Source organism: Scyliorhinus canicula, chromosome 3, assembly GCF_902713615.1.
Source record: "Scyliorhinus canicula chromosome 3, sScyCan1.1, whole genome shotgun sequence".
In the NCBI taxonomy this organism is placed as follows: Eukaryota; Metazoa; Chordata; class Chondrichthyes; order Carcharhiniformes; family Scyliorhinidae; genus Scyliorhinus; species Scyliorhinus canicula.
In genome coordinates, this window is record NC_052148.1 from 22,557,547 (window position 1) to 22,575,679 (window position 18,133).

The window sequence follows — 18,133 nt, forward strand, 5'->3', positions numbered from 1 at the left end:
ACGCGATAGTGGCGCATTGAGAGAGAGAGGACAGGTACCGGGAGGAGGAGGAGGAAAGGGGGGGGGGGGGAGAGAAGGAAGGGGGGGGGAAGAGGAGGAAGTGGGGGGGTAAGAGGAGGAAGGGGGGAGGAGGAGGAAGGGGGGGAGAGGAGGAGGAAGGGGGGAGAGGAGGAGGAAGGGGGAGAGGAGGAGGAAGGGGGGGAGAGGAGGAGGAAGGGGGAGAGGAGGAGGAAGGGGGAAGGAGGAGAAAGGGGGAAGGAGGAGGAGGGGGGAGAGGATGGGGGAGGAGGAGGAAGGAGGAGGAGGAAGGGGGGAGAGGAGGAGGAGGAAGGGGGAGAGAGGAAGAGGAAGGGGGGAGAGGAGGAGGAAGGGGGGGAGAGGAGGAGGAAGGGGGAGAGGAGGAGGAGGAAGGGGGAGAGGAGGAGGAGGAAGGGGGGAGAGGAGGAGGAAGGGGGGAGAGGAGGAGGAAGGGGGGAGAGGAGGAGGAAGGGGGGAGAGGAGGAGGAAGGGGGGAAGGAGGAGGAAGGGGGAAGGAGGAGGAGGGGGGAGAGGACGGGAGGAGGAGGAAGGGGGGGAGGAGGAGGAAGGAGGGAAGGAGGAGGAAAGGGGAAGGAGGAGGAAGGGGGAGGAGGAGGAAGGGGGAGGAGGAGGAAGGGGGGGGAGGAGGAGGAAGGGGGAGGAGGAGGAAGGGGGGGAGGAGGAGGAAGGGGGCAGGAGGAGGAAGGGGGGAGGAGGGGAGGAGGAGGAAGGGGGGGAGGAGGAGGAAGGGGGGAGGAGGAGGAGGAAGGGGGGGAGGAGGAGGAAGGGGGGAGGAGGAGGAAGGGGGGAGGAGGAGGAAGGGGGAAGGAGGAGGAAGGGGGAGAGAGGAGGAGGAAGGGGGGGAGAGGAGGAGGAAGGGAGGGGGGGAGGAGGAGAGAGGGAGGGGGAAGGGGGGTGTGGGTACCGGCCTTCAGAGGGAGGGGGGGGTGTGTACCGGCGTTGAGGGGGGGGGGGACCCGGCGTTGAGAGGGTGGGGGGACCCGGCGTTGAGAGGGTGGGGGGTTGCGGCGTTGCGAGGGGGGATTGCGGCGTTGAGGTTGGGGGGGTTGCGCCGTTGGGGGGGGTTGCGGCATTATGGGGAGTTGCGGCATTGAGGGGGGGTTGCGGCGTTGAGGGGGGGTTGCGGCATTGAGAGAGAGGGGGGGTACCGGCGTTGAGAGAGATGGGGGGGCGGCGTTGGAGGGGGGTAGGGGTGGTGTGGAGGGGGGTAGGGGTGGTGAGGGGGATAGGGGCGTTGGAGGGGGGTAGGGGTGGTAAGGGGGTAGGGGCGTTGGAGGGGGGTAGCGGCGTTGGAGGGTGGTGGGGTGGTGAGGGGGGTTGGGGTAGGGGCAGCGGCATGCAGAGGGGGGGCGACGGTGCGTTGGCCCCGGGCATCCGTCGCCCCCCCCTCTCTGCACGCCGCTGCCCCTACCCCAAACCCCCCCCCCCCACCACCCCTACCCCCCTCCCCACCCCTACCCCCCTCCAACGCCGCAACCTCCTCCCAAACGCCAGGACTCTCTCTCTCTTCCCCCTCCCCCCCCGCACTCGCCCTCGGTCACAACAGCGTCAACCATCATCAATGGTTGACGCCGTTTTAAAGCTACTGCGTTTTTCGCTGACGTGACCCGTGGCCACGTCAGCGGGACTTCGGCCCATCCGGGCCGGAGATTTGTTGAAAATTAAAAATCAATGACATCCCGCCGGCGCCGGCTGTTTTCAGAGGCTGCCGGCGAGATTTGCACAACGCCGGTTTTTGGCCGCTCGGAGAATTAAAAACCCGGCGGGAGCGGGAATAACGCCGCCGCCGGCCGATTCTCCGACCCTGCGTGGGGTCGGAGAATTTTGCCCCTGTTGTGAGGGATACCAGGAAACAAATAAACTTGCCAGTTGAAAGAAAAAGACACACATGCAGTGTATTAGCACAGAGCCAGAGTACATGGCTAACATGTTTGCGACACACAAACACATGGTGCTGATGCACAGCCAGCCTGTTCGGGAGAAAGTGTAAGCATGTCAACAGGAATGTTACCATTTAATAGTCCACCTGTCAGATCGATAGCAGGTCACGGGGAATTCAATAGACCATAAGACGTAGGAGCAAGATTAGCCATTCGGCCCATCGAGTCTGCACCGCCATTCAATCATGGCTATGTGTGCTCATCTGTCCCCATTAACTGTCTGCATCAGTGTCCCTCTGTCCCCATTAACTGGTTGCATCTGTGCACCTCTGTCCCCATTAACTGTCTACCTAATAAGAGTAATCATCCCCATTCTCCTGCCTTCTCCCCATAAACCCAGATCCCCTTATTAATCAAATTAAATGAGAAACATTTAATGGAGGGGCACAATTGTCCAGAAACATTCCTAAGTGTGCTAGTGGGCTTCCCGCTGCTCAGCCCAGCGAGACCAGCAGCACAATTCAACATTAACTGGTTAACTTAACGAGGCCCCACAGCCCCATCGCTGCCAATGACGGCTCGTCAGCTGATTCGCTGGGACCGCACTCGCCAGCTACCCGCTAACAAGCCAACCCCAACCAGCTCGCAACAATGGCGCCCAGGATGACCAACCGCAAGATTCGGGGATGCCGACCTTGGGAGGCTCCTGGACGTGGGGGAGGCCAGGAAGGAGGCCCGGAGGGTGAGCCACAGGGCAGCTGTGCTGCCTGGGATGAGGTGCGGGCAGCCATCAGTTCGGGGAGTGTTACCAGGAAGACTGGCCTCCAGTGCCAAAAAAAGGTCTACGACTTACATCAGCAGCGCAGGCGAGTAGGCACCAACCCCCCCACCCCCCCAACAAGAAGCCCGATCCCCTAGCCCGCCCCCAACTCCCACCTCAAACCACCCCCCCAACCCCACCTTCACACCTCCGCTCCCACCACTGTGAACCACGCGTGTGGCTAACGATGCCCTCTCTGCTTCTCCTCAGGAAAATCTCTTCCACAATCGGCGGGAGAGGGCCCGGACTGACGATGGGGTGCTGGTCTTAAAAACCCTCACCTCCTTCAAGGAGCGGGCCCTGGAGGTGACTGGTGTGGCTGAGGACAGATGGGTCATCAAGGCGGAGGCTGGCAGACGCCACAGAGTTGTGGAACCACCGGGCTCCACCCTGAGGACCTGTCAAACGGGAGTTGTGATTGCCTTACTGACTGACCCATCCCTCCCACTGACCACATGTCCATTCTCCTGCAGGTCCTCCAGCCGACAGAGCCGTCCCATCCCTGACTCCCAGGAGAAGGGGGCTCTGAGTATGCAACTGTTGTAGTCATGTCACAGTTGTCATCCCCACCCTCCAGCAGCGCAGTTACACACGCCTGGTGAGCACAGTACTGCTGATGATGCATATTAGGTGGAGGCAGGAACCCCCAGGCGAGACAGCAGTCAGAGGGCTTCTGGATCCCAGGACTCAGCTGGGTCCCAGCCTGATGCTGAGCCCGTGGAAGGGGACATCCCGGAGCGGATGGAGACGATAGGGAGCAGCCGGGACATTCAGAGGGAGATGGCATCATCGCTCAAAATTGTTTTGAGGCCACACAGTGGTGCAGTGGTTAGCACTGCTGCCTCATGGCACTGAGGACCCAGGTTCGATTCCAGGCCGAGTCACTGTCCGCGTTTGCACATTCTCCCCGTGCCTGCGTGGGTCTCACCCCCGTACAACCCAAAGATGTGCGGTTTACATGGACTGGTCATGCTCGAGTGCCCCTTGATTGGAAAAAGCAGATCCATAGTCAATTGAACGAGTCCCAGAGGCCACGGGCACAGGAGATGGCACCGCCAATGAATGGCACTGAGGCCAACACTGCCAGGGTGGCGACCGCAGTGGAGGGCTTGGTGCATGATTTTGGCACCATCAGTGAAGGTGTCCAAGGCGTTGTGCCATGGCTGAGGGCCACGGCTGAGGGTCTCGCCAGAATGACAGCCTCGCTGGGGGATGTCACCCAGTACCAGGTCAACCTTGATGGGCATGGCCAAGGCGCTGTGAAGCTTGTCCCAGTCGCAGGTGGGCATTGCCGAGGCGATGCAGAGCATGTTCCAGTCACTGAGGAGCATCGCTGAGGGCACCGACACCAAGATGCAGACATTGGGGAGCTGCCAGGGCTGGCGTAGCCAGACGATGCAGGGCTCGAACGAGCTGCCTCTCCATCCCAAGGTGAGCCCTGGGGTCCTATGGGCGCCGACCGGGAGAAAGGGGTGCTGAGTGCCAACCCGATACCATCCCATGGAGTGGCGACAGTGGCTACCAGCTCCCCCGAGTTCCACCCCTCTGATGAGGCTGCATCTTGAATGTCCCGGCTGCTCCCTATCGTCTCCATCAGCTCCGGGATGACCACTTCCACAGGCTCAGCAGGGGGCTCCTGCCTCCACCTAATGTGCATCATCAGCAGTGTGGTGTTCACCAGATTGCACGGGACAGGGTGGAACGACTGTGCATGTGCTGCTGACAAGTGAGCCGGGGCCCTCCGGCCTCAGAGTCCCCAGAGGACACCCGCCAGGGGCATCGAAGGCCATGGGATGTTGTAGGCTGCTGGCAGCCTCCATTTCAGATGTGCATCCTGGGGAAATACCTCGACATGGTGGGAGAGCTAGGAGGACCAGGCACATTGAGGATCACTGAGGGCACCGGAGGAGTGAGTGTAGTGGGGGAGGGGGGGATAGGTGACGAGTGGGAAGGGGGGTGGTTGGGCGGGTGGAGGGGATCGCCACAACTGGGAATGGGTATCGTACAGCACATTAAACTCCTTTTTGAACAACCATTATGATGCCTGTCACTTCCATCCGCAATGTGGGCTGTCCTCCGAACCCTTTGCCCATTTCTCCAGGCATCCCCCTGCCTCCCTGTGCCACTCACCCATCCTCTGGCCACGGACCTGTTCCCGGAGCTGTGTCCCATCCCCTGGGTGCTCGGATGTTGCCTATGTGGTGTTGACTCCCGCAATGTTTGGGGACAGTGTCCAGGCAGCAGGGTGTGATTGGAATGCTAGGCAATGATTCCCAGTGCTACATGGCCCACCCACCCACAGGAATCCACTTGGATTGTGTGAAGGGCTCACTTAACCACGATTGCCAATTCCCTGTCAGCAATCACCTTCAGCCGTGCAGCCAGAGGCCTCAACATTCAAAGCCGTGTTATGGGTGATCAGTGGGGCAGACGAGTAGGGGCAAGTGTTGCCCCCAGAACGGGTAAACATGATTCAGAGTTGGCATAGTGAGATCCTGATTTCGCCTACAGGAGAAGGCCAGTTGCATCGCAAACTGTTTGTCGCCCGACACGGATCTCGTTTTGTGCCTCTTTTGCAATTCCCTGGCCTTGTTACTCTTGAGCAAAAAGAACAAAGAACAAGAACAAAGAAAAGTACAGCACAGGAACAGGCCCTTTGGCCCTCCAAACCTGTGCCGACCATGTTGCCCGTCTAAACTAAAATCTTCTACACTTCCTGGGTCCGTATCCCTCTATTCCCATCCTATTCATGTATTTGTCAAGATGTCCCTTAAATGTCACTATCGTCCCTGCTTCCACCACCTCCTCTGGCAGCGAGTTCCAGGCACCCACTAACTTCTGTGTAAAAAACTTGCCTCGTACATCTCCTCTAAACCTTGCCCCTCACACCTTAAACCTATGCCCCCTAGTAATTGACTCCTCTACCCTGAGAAAAAGCCTCTGACTATCCACTCTGTCTATGCCCCTCATAATTTTGTAGACCTCTATCAGGTCAACCCTCAACCTCTGTCGTTCCAGTGAGAACAAACCAAGATTATTCAACCGCTCCTCATAGCTAATACCCTCCATACCAGGCAATATCCTGGTAAATATCTTCTGCACCCTCTCAAAAGTCTCCACATCCTTCTGGTAGTGTGGCGACCAGAATTGAACACTATACTCCAAGTGTGGCCTAACTAAGGTTCTATGCAGCTGCAACATGACGTGCCAATTCTTATACTCAATGCCCCGGCCAATGAAGGCAAGCATGCCGTATGCCTTCTTGACTGCCTTCTCCACCTGTGTTGCCCCTTTCAGTGACCTGTGGACCTGTACACCTAGATCTCTCTGACTATCAATGCTCTTAAGGGTTCTACCATTCACTGTATATTCCCAACCTGCTTTCAACCTTTCAAAATGCATTACCTCACATTTGTCTGGATTAAACTCCATCTGCCATCTCTTCACCCAAGTCTCCAAACGATCTAAATCCTGCTGTATCCTCTGACAGTCCTCATCGCTATCCGGAATTCCACCAATCTTTGTGTCGTCTGCAAACTTACTAATCAGACCAGTTACATTTTCCTCCAAATCATTTATATATACTACGAACAGCAAAGGTCCCAGCACTGATCCCTGCGGAACACCACTAGTCACAGCCCTCCAATCAGAAAAGCACCCTTCCATTGCTACTCTCTGCCTTCTATGACCTAGCCAGTTCTGTATCCATCTTGCCAGCTCACCCCTGATCCCGTGTGACTTCACCTTTTGTACCAGACTGCCATGAGGGACCTTGTCAAAGGCCTTACTGGAGTCCATATAGACAACATCCACTGCCCTACCTGCATCAATCACCTTTGTGACCTCTTCGAAAAACTCTATCAAGTTAGTGAGACACGACCTCCCCTTCACAAAACCGTGCTGCCTCTTGCTAATATATCCATTTTGTTCCCAATGGGGGTAGATCCTGTTTCGAAGAATTCTCTCCAGTAATTTCCCTACCACTGACGTAAGGCTCACCGACCTGTAGTTCCCTGGATTATCCTTGCTACCCTTCTTAAACAAAGGAACAACATTGCCAATTCTCCTGTCCTCCGGGACATCACCTGAAGACAGTGAGGATCCAAAGATTTCTGTCAAGGCCTCAGCAATTTCCTCTCTCACCTCCTTCAGTATTCTGGGGTAGATCCCATCAGGCCCTAGGGACTTATCTACCTTAATATTTTTCAAGACACGCAACACTTTGTCTTTTTGGATCTCAATGTGACCCAGGCTATCTACACACCCTTCTCCACACTCAACATCCACCAATTCCTTCTCTTTGGTGAATACTGATGCAAAGTATTCATTTAGAATCTCGCCCATTTCCTCTGGCTCCACACATAGACTCCCTCCCCTGTCCTTCAGTGGGCCAACCCTTTCCCTGGCAACTCTCTTGCTTTTTATGTATGTGTAAAAAGCCTTGGGATTTTCCTTAACCCTATTTGCGAATGACTTTTTGTGACCCATTTTAGCCCTCCTGACTCCTTGCTTAAGTTCCTTCCTACTTTCCTTATATTCCACACAGGCTTCGTCTGTTCCCAGCCTTCTAGCCCTGACAAATGCCTCCTTTTTCTTTTTGACAAGGCCTACAATATCTCTCGTTATCCAAGGTTACCGAAATTTGCTGTATTTATCCTTCTTCCTCACAGGAACATGCCGGTCCTGAATTCCTTTCAACTGACATTTGAAAGCTTCCCCCATGCCAGATGTTGATTTACCCTCAAACAACCGCTCCCAATCTAGGTTCTTCAGTTCCCGCCTAATATTGTTATAATTATCCTTCCCCCAATTTAGCACATTCACCCTAGGACCACTCTTATCCTTGTCCACCAGCACTTTAAAACTTACTGAATTGTGGTCACTGTTCCCGAAATGCTCCTCTACTGAAATTTCTACCACCTGGCGGGCTCAGTCCCCAATACCAGGTCCAGTACAGCTCCTTCCCTAGTTGGACTATCTACAGATTGTTTTAAGAATCCCTCCTGGATGCTCCTTACGAACTCTGCCCCGTCCAAGCCCCTAGCACTAAGTGAGTCCCAGTCAATAATGGGGAAGTTAAAGTCTCCCATCACAACAACCCTGTTGCTTTTACTCCTTTCCAAAATCTGTCTACCTATCTGCTCCTCCTGCTAGCTGTTGGGAGGCCTGTAGTAAATCCCCAACATTGTGACTGCACCTTTCTTATTCCTGATCTCTACCCATATAGCCTCGCTGCCCTCTGAGGTGTCCTCCCATAGTACAGCTGTGATATTCTCCCTAACCAGTAGCGCAACTCCACCACCCCTTTTACATCCCCCTCTATCCCGCCTGAAACATCTAAATCCTGGAACGTTTAGTTGCCAATCCTGTCCTTCCCTCAACCAGGTCTCTGTAATGGCAACAACATCATAGTTCCAAGTACTAATCCAAGCTCAAAGTTCATCTGCCTTACCTGTTATACTTCTTGCATTAAAACAAGAACGCTAACTAGTCCAACTAGGGAAGGGACTGTACTGGACCTGGTATTGTGGAATGAGCACGGTAGCATGGTGGTTAGCATAAATGCTTCACAGCTCCAGGGTCCCAGGTTCAGTTCCCGGCTGGGTCACTGTCTGCGCAGAGTCTGCACGTCCTCCCCGTGTGTGCGTGGGTTTCCTCCGGGTGCTCCGGTTTCCTCCCACAGTCCAAAGATGTGCGGATTAGGTGGATTGGCCATGCTAAATTGCCCGTAGTGTCCTAAAAAAGTAAGGTTAGGGGGGTGGGGGGGTTGTTGGGTCACGGGTATAGGGTGGATACGTGGGTTTGAGTAGGGTGATCATTGCTCGGCACAACATCGAGGGCCGAAGGGCCTGTTCTGTGCTGTACTGTTCTATGTTCTATATGCACTTCAGGCCACCAGACCTGCTGTTTTCAGCAACATCTCCCTGTCTGCTCTTCCTCAGAGCCATACTGGCCCTATTCCCTAGTTCTCCCTCAATGTTTTCACCTTCTGACCTATTGCTCCGGTACCCACCCCCCTGCCATACTCGTTTAAACCCTCCCGTGTGACACTAGCAAACCTTGCGACCAGGATATTTATGCCTCTCCAGTTTAGATGCAACCCGTCCTTCTTATACAGTCACACCTGCCCCGGAAGAGCTCTGAGTAATCCAGATAACGGAAACCTTCCCTCCTACACCAGCTGTTTAGCCACGTGTTTAGCTGCTCTATCTTCTATTTCTAGCCTCACTGGCACGTGGCTGATGCGACCATCAATTCACATGAGATGATTAGTAGAAGTGAACAGTGGTTTTAATAAGCTAGATCTGTGCCTGCCTGCGACTGCTCTGTACTGAGTGCCGCCTACAGGCTGCAGATCCATATGCCATCCCCGAAGGGGCGGGGCCACAGGCGGAGCCCACAAGGGCATCAACACAATACAGTGGTGAATTGCAGCAGCAATACGTTCACCACAGTGGCACAGGGAGTAGTCCCGAGATTACGACCCAAGAGGTCCTGTCTTTTAACTTTCTGCCGAGCTCCCTGAACTCCTGCTGCAGGACCTCATGCCCCTTCCTGTCTATGTTGTTAGTACCAATATGTGCAACGACCTCTGCCTGTTTGCCCTGCCCCTTCAGGATGCCCGCTACCCGTTCTGAGACATCCTGGACCCTGGCACCAGGAAGGCAACATACCATCCTGGAGTATCTTTCACGTCCACAGAAGTGCCTATCTGTGCCCCTGACTATAGAGTCCCCTATGACTATTGCCCTTCTGCACTTTGACCCTCCCTGCTGAACATCAGAGCCAGCCGTGGTGCCACTGCTCTGGCTGCTGCTGTTTTCCCCTGATAGGCTATTCCCCCCGACAGTATCCAAAGGGTTATACCTGTTCGAGAGGGGGACAACCACAGGGGATTCCTGCACTGACTGCCTGCCCTTTCTGATGGTCACCCATTTCTCTGCCTGCACCTTGGGTGTGACCGCATCTCTATAACTCCTATCGTGTGTGCGTGGGTTTCCTCCGGGTGCTCCGGTTTCCTCCCACAGTCCAAAGATGTGCAGGTTAGGTGGATTGGCCATGATAAATTGCCCTTAGTGTCCAAAATTGCCCTTAGTGTTGGGTGGGGTTACTGGGTTATGGGGATAGGGTGGAGGTGTTAACCTTGGGTAGGGTACTCTTTCCAGGAGCCGGTGCAGACTCGATGGGCCGAATGGCCTCCTTCTGCACTGTAAATTCAATGTAAACTATGACGCTTTCAGCAAGAATGTAATGAGGCCGGAGGATCGTGCCCGAGGTTTATTAAACTGTTTCCAATATTTCAAGCAACAAATTAATGAATTCTCAAATAAAGTGAGGCATGTGTTAATAGTTTCTTAACCTTCCTTCATCGCATGCTCTCTGTCTACTTAGTAATCTGTTAAACCTAAATGAACATATCACATAATCACAGAATGTTACAGCACAGAAAGAAGCCATAAGGGCTTGAAATCTCCCTCCATAAGGTGCTGCCAGACTTGCTTCGTTTTTCCAACATTTTCTGTTTTTATTATAGAAAGAGCCTTCTTGCTTAATCCCACTCCCCCAAAACACTGTCTTTAAAATTTTTCATTTTCACACATTCCAAATAATTTATGGACTCTGCTTGAACAATGGTTTGCGGTTTGTGGCAGATGATCACACGTAACCTAATATTAGTTCAGATTATGGTTTGCTGAAGCAAAGGCTTTTACACTGAGTAAAGAAAGAAAACCTTGCATCTCAGATTTCCAATCTTATTCACAAGCTGCTTCTTTACTTTTTTTTTAGTGGTTCTGGACTCCCATTGCTGACTGAAATCAAAAATCTCCTTCCACAAAAAAATGCAGTTCAGGTTGGGGGGGGTGGGTTCAGTTGGAAATTTCGAACTGAGATTCGTACATTTCTGTGAGGCAACATAAAAACCTAGAAAATAGGAGCAGGAGTCGGCCAGTCGGCCCTTCGAGCCTGCTTCACATGTCAACATGAGTATGGCCGATCCTCTACCTCAACGTCGTGCTCCCCTCTCTCCCCATACACCTTAAGAAGTCTTACAACACCAGGTTAAAGTCCAACAGGTTTGTTTCAAACACGAGCTTTCGGCGCACTGCTCCTTCCTCAGGTGAATGAAGAGATATGTTCCAGAAACATATATATAGACAAATTCAAAGATGCCAGACAATGCTTGGAATGCGAGCATTTGCGGGTAATCAAATCTTTACAGATCCAGAGATAGGGGTAATCCCAGGTTAAAGAGGTGTGAATTGTCTCAAACCAGGACAGTTGGTAGGATTTTGCAAGCCCAGGGCAGATGATGGGGGGTGAATGTGATGCGACATGAATCCCAGGTCCCGGTTGAGGCCGCACTCATGCGTGCAGAACTTGGCTGCAAGTTTCTGCTCAGCGATTCTGCATTGTCGTGCGTCCTGAAGGCCGCCTTGGAGAACGCTTACCCGGAGATCAGAGGCTGAATGCCCTTGACATTGTTTGAGTGTAGAAACCTATCTATTTCCTTCTTAAATGTATTCAGTGATTTGGCCTACACAGCCTTCGGTAGCCGAGAATTCCACAGGTCCACTCTGAGTGATGGTTATGGGACAAAGGTGGGCCAATGGAATTAGAGACCTGCTTTAATCAAGTTGCAGAACAGGCTCATGCTGAGCAGTTTACCCTCTCATAGAATCATACAATTTACAGTGCAGAAGGAGGCCATTTGGCACATCGAGTCTGCACTAGCTCTTGGAAAGAGCACCCCACCCAAGGTCCACACCTCCATCCTATCCCCATAACCCAGTAACCCCACCCAACATGAAGGGCAATTTTGACACTAAGGGCAATTTAGCATGGCCAATCCACCTAACCTGCACATCTTTTGGAGTGTGGGAGGAAACCGGAGCACCCGGAGAAAACCCACCCACACACGGGGAGAACGTGCAGACTCCGCACAGACAGTGACCCAAGCCGGGAATCGAACCTGGGACCCTGGAGCTGTGAAGCAATTGTGCTAACCACAATGCTACCGTGGAAAGATGCGCCTCCCCAGCCGTGCATTTCTCAGCAGTGTGCCCTCACTGACAGCGGGATTCTCCGGGCGCGATTCTCCGCAAATCCGGCGCGCCGTGAAGGCTGGCGTGAAACTGGCCGTGTTTCATGCCAGCCTCGGAGCTCCGTCCCGGGACCCGATTCTCCCCCCTGGGCGGAGCTAGTATCGAGGCCGGGGGAATCACGGCGACGTGGAGTTAGCGAACGTCGCTAACTCCGCCCGCCAAGAGTCACTGCGGCTGACGCGCACGATGACGACAGCCGCGCATGCCCGGGTTAGATGGCTCCAACCCGCGCATGCGCGGATGATGTCATCACGCAGACGCGTCAAACCCGCGCATGCGCGGGCCGTCATGCCCCTCAGCCGCCCCGCGGACTGATCCTGCAGGGCGGTGGAAGAACAGATAGTGCGCGGGTATCAGACCCGCTGTCCGCAATCGGTGCCCACCAATCGCAGGCCCATGCCACCCTTGGCAGGCCGTGGTGCGGCCGTGCCAATCGGTGCCATGGTTGTCCGGGATGGGCACTTTGCGGCCGTTTTCACGAACACTGAAAGCAGGTGTGATCGCGGCTGTGAAAACGGCCGTAAACTCCGCGGTATTCGGCCCATCGGCCTGCGGAGAATCGCTGTTCGCCGTAAAAAACGGCGAGCAGTGATTCGTGTCGGGGGGCGGCCGGAGGGGGGGGGGGGGGGGGAGAGAATAGCGGGAGGCCGTGAAAATTGTCGGGAAGGCCCTCCCGCTATTCTCTGACCCGTCGTGGGCAGCGGAGAATCGCGCACTCCATTCCCGCCACTGACCAATCCTGGGCGGATTCTCCCATCTGAAGGCAGAGTGTTGAGGCCGTCGTATAAACTGGAGGGTTTAACGACGGCGTCATTGGACCGCTATGTGTTGCGGTCCTCTGCCCTACAGGGTGCCAGCACGGCACTGGAGTGACCCACGCTGCACCAGCTGCCGATACCGGCATCAAATGGGCGCCGCGGCTCTGCGCATGTGGGCTGCGACCGCCGCGAACGCGTGCATGCACACTGCGACCGCCGCGAACGCCCGCATGCACACTGCGACCGCCGCGAACGCCCGCATGCACACTGCGACCGCCGCGAACGCGTGCATGCACACTGCGACCGCCGCGAACGCCCGCATGCACACTGCGACTGGCGCGAACGCGTGCATGCACACTGCGACCGCTGCGAACGCCCGCATGCACACTGCGACTGGCGCGAACGCGTGCATGCACACTGCGACCGCTGCGAACGCCCGCATGCACACTGCGACCGCTGCGAACGCGTGCATGCACACTGCGACCGCCGTGAACGCGTGCATGCACACTGCGACCGCCGCGAACGCCCGCATGCACACTGCGACTGGCGCAAACGCGTGCATGCACACTGCGACCGGCGCGAACGCGTGCATGCACACTGCGACTGGCGCGAACGCCCGCATGCACACTGCGACTGGCGCGAACGCCCGCATGCACACTGCGACTGGCGCGAACGCGTGCATGCACACTGCGACGGGCGCGAACGCGTGCATGCACACTGCGACTGGCGCGAACGCGTGCATGCACACTGCGACTGGCGCGAACGCCCGCATGCACACTGCGACTGGCGCGAACGCGTGCATGCACACTGCGACTGGCGCGAACGCCCGCATGCACACTGCGACTGGCGCGAACGCGTGCATGCACACTGCGACTGGCGCGAACGCCCGCATGCACACTGCGACTGGCGCGAACGCCCGCATGCACACTGCGACTGGCGCGAACGCGTGCATGCACACTGCGACCGCCGCGAACGCGTGCATGCACACTGCGACCGCCGCGAACGCCCGCATGCACACTGCGACTGGCGCGAACGCCCGCATGCACACTGCGACTGGCGCGAACGCCCGCATGCACACTGCGACTGGCGCGAACGCCCGCATGCACACTGCGACCGGTGCGAATGCGTGCATGCACACTGCGACCGGCGCGAACGCGTGCATGCACACTGCGACTGGCGCGAACGCCCGCATGCACACTGCGACTGGCGCGAACGCCCGCATGCACACTGCGACTGGCGCGAACGCGTGCATGCACACTGCGACTGGCGCGAACGCGTGCATGCACACTGCGACTGGCGCGAACGCCCGCATGCACACTGCGACTGGCGCGAACGCCCGCATGCACACTGCGACTGGCGCGAACGCCCGCATGCACACTGCGACTGGCGCGAACGCGTGCATGCACACTGCGACCGGCGCGAACGCCCGCATGCACACTGCGACCGGCGCGAACGCCCGCATGCACACTGCGACTGGCGCGAACGCGTGCATGCACACTGCGACTGGCGCGAACGCCCGCATGCACACTGCGACTGGCGGGAACGCCCGCATGCACACTGCGACTGGCGGGAACGCCCGCATGCACACTGCGACTGGCGGGAACGCCCGCATGCACACTGCGACCGCCGCGAACGCCCGCATGCACACTGCGACTGGCGGGAACGCCCGCATGCACACTGCGACCGCCGCGAACGCCCGCATGCACACTGCGACTGGCGGGAACGCCCGCATGCACACTGCGACCGCCGCGAACGCCCGCATGCACACTGCGACCGCCGCGAACGCCCGCATGCACACTGCGACTGGCGGGAACGCCCGCATGCACACTGCGACCGCCGCGAACGCCCGCATGCACACTGCGACTGGCGGGAACGCCCGCATGCACACTGCGACCGCCGCGAACGCCCGCATGCACACTGCGACTGGCGCGAACGCGTGCATGCACACTGCGACTGGCGGGAACGCCCGCATGCACACTGCGACCGCCGCGAACGCCCGCATGCACACTGCGACTGGCGCGAACGCGTGCATGCACACTGCGACTGGCGCGAACGCGTGCATGCACACTGCGACTGGCGCGAACGCCCGCATGCACACTGCGACTGGCGGGAACGCCCGCATGCACACTGCGACCGCCGCGAACGCCCGCATGCACACTGCGACTGGCGCGAACGCGTGCATGCACACTGCGACTGGCGGGAACGCCCGCATGCACACTGCGACTGGCGCGAACGCGTACATGCACACTGCGACCGCCGCGAACGCGTGCATGCACACTGCGACCGCCGCGAACGCGTGCATGCACACTGCGACTGGCGCGAACGCGTGCATGCACACTGCGACTGGCGCGAACGCCCGCATGCACACTGCGACCGCCGCGAACGCGTGCATGCACACTGCGACCGCTGCGAACGCGTGCATGCACACTGCGACCGCTGCGAACGCGTGCATGCACACTGCGACAGGCGCGAACGCCCGCATGCACACTGCGACCGCCGCGAACGCGTGCATGCACACTGCGACTGGCGCGAACGCGTGCATGCACACTGCGACTGGCGCGAACGCGTGCATGCACACTGCGACCGCTGCGAACGCGTGCATGCACACTGCGACTGGCGCGAACGCGTGCATGCACACTGCGACCGCCGCGAACGCGTGCATGCACACTGCGACTGGCGCGAACGCGTGCATGCACACTGCGACCGGCGGGAACGCCCGCATGCACACTGCGACTGGCGCGAACGCCCGCATGCACACTGCGACTGGCGGGAACGCCCGCATGCACACTGCGACTGGCGCGAACGCGTGCATGCACACTGCGACTGGCGCGAACGCCCGCATGCACACTGCGACTGGCGGGAACGCCCGCATGCACACTGCGACCGCCGCGAACGCGTGCATGCACACTGCGACTGGCGGGAACGCCCGCATGCACACTGCGACTGGCGCGAACGCGTGCATGCACACTGCGACTGGCGGGAACGCCCGCATGCACACTGCGACTGGCGCGAACGCGTACATGCACACTGCGACCGCCGCGAACGCGTACATGCACACTGCGACTGGCGCGAACGCGTGCATGCACACTGCGACCGCCGCGAACGCGTGCATGCACACTGCGACCGGCGCGAACGCGTGCATGCACACTGCGACTGGCGCGAACGCGTGCATGCACACTGCGACCGCTGCGAACGCGTGCATGCACACTGCGACTGGCGCGAACGCGTGCATGCACACTGCGACCGCCGCGAACGCGTGCATGCACACTGCGACTGGCGCGAACGCGTGCATGCACACTGCGACCGGCGGGAACGCCCGCATGCACACTGCGACTGGCGCGAACGCCCGCATGCACACTGCGACTGGCGCGAACGCCCGCATGCACACTGCGACTGGCGCGAACGCGTGCATGCACACTGCGACCAGCGGGAACGCGTGCATGCACACTGCGACCGGCGGGAACGCGTGCATGCACACTGCGACCGGCGGGAACGCGTGCATGCACACTGCGACCGGCGCGAATGCGTGCATGCACACTGCGACTGGCGCGAATGCGTGCATGCACACTGCGACCGGCGCGAATGCGTGCATGCACACTGCGACTGGCGTGAATGCGTGCATGCACACTGCGACTGGCGTGAATGCGTGCATGCACACTGCGACTGGCGCGAATGCGTGCATGCACACTGCGACCGCCGCGAACGCGTGCATGCACACTGCGACTGGCGCGAATGCGTGCATGCACACTGCGACCGCCGCGAACGCGTGCATGCACACTGCGACTGGCGGGAACGCGTGCATGCACACTGCGACTGGCGGGAACGCGTGCATGCACACTGCGACCGGCGTGAATGCGTGCATGCACGATAGCGTTCTTCTCCGCGCTGGCCCCGACGCAACATGGTGTACGGCTACAGGGGCCGGCGCAGAGCAAAAGAGGCCCCCACCACGAGACGGTAGGCCCCGATCGCGGGCCAGGCCACGGTGGAGGCCCCACCACAGAGTCAGACCGACCGTCCCTCCCACCCCCCCCTCCCCCCTCCCACACCAGGCCGCCCCAGACAGGATGGAGTCTGAGGTCCTGCCGGGTAAGACCAGATGGGAATGGCGCCAGCGGGACTCGGTCTTTTTTGGGCGGCCAATTGGCCCATCCCGGGCGGAGAATCGCCAGGGGGGACGACGCGTAGAGCGGCCCCCGACCGGCGCCAATCACACCGGCACTAATGCCAGCGATTCTACGGTCACCGGAGAATCAGCGGACTGGCATCGCGCAAAGGCGCCTGGCCCGGCAATTCTCCGACCTGGCATGGGCTGAGAGAATCCCACCCATTTTCCCATTGTAGCCACCCTACATCGCCGAGGAACCTGCAGTTGGGGGTGTGCTGCCAGCGAAACGGAAAATCCTGCTGGCGGAGAATTCACCTCAACATTTGTAACATATATTCCATCAGGTTCTAAAGGCTTGCAATGAGGATCAAACCATCAGACTACAGTGTTACCAAGAAGATACGGTGAGGTTGTAAAATGAACAAATTCACATAAGTATTACTGAGAGTGTTATTCCGGGACATGAATTAAAGTATACTGTTGGGAAAAATAAGGTGAACTTTTATCCATAATCTCCTCGGTCCATCGTGGGATGTGAGCATTGCTGGCGAGGGCCGATCCTGGTTCTGACTCTGACCACCCCTCTCCCAACAATGCACTACCTCCCACCCCCCCCCCCCCCCCCCCCCCCCCCCCCCCAGCCCTCACTCTCCCACAAAGACGATTAAGAGAGGATTTACTGAAGTAGCCAAGAGACCAATCCCAGGGATAACAACAGAACAATCATAGAATCCTTGAGCTCTCAAAGAGGCCATTTGGCCCACTGTGTGTGTTCCAGCTTTGAAAGATCTGCCCCACTGTTTTGCCTCTTTCCCCACAGTCCTGGACCGTGAAAAACGGTGAGCAGCGTTTCGTGTCGTGGGGCGGCCGTGGGGGGGGGGGGGGGAGAATAGCGGGAGGGCGGGAAAAATGTCGGGGAACCCCCTCCAGCTATTCTCCGACCCGTCGTGGGCAGCGGAGAATCACGCCCTAAGTATTTCAACCAGTACATGGTAACTGTTTGGAACGGGACAATACCATGAGTAACTTTAAGAAACAGTTGGACAGACATGGCTGAGAAAAGTAGTGGACGACGGACAGTCTATTCTGTTTTTGAGGTCCAAGAGTTGTCAGCTGGATGTAAATGGTCTTTCCCCAGTTCTGTATGTCCCTGTCATACCTGAAAACAACTCACATACAATTAATTACTTTGATTGTTAGCAAGGCGGGCCTCAGCAGCCAATGCGCAAACACAGAGAGGTGAACGATGACTGAAAACACACTTGATGTTGGCTGGGACACCTGTGAAAGTGGCATCAAGTGTACAGTATCGTGAGCTTTATATAGGGCATAAATTACAAGAGCAGAAAAGATATGTTGAACTTGAATAAGACACTGGTTAGGCCTCAGCTGGAGTATTGCATACAGTTCTCAGTACCGTCATA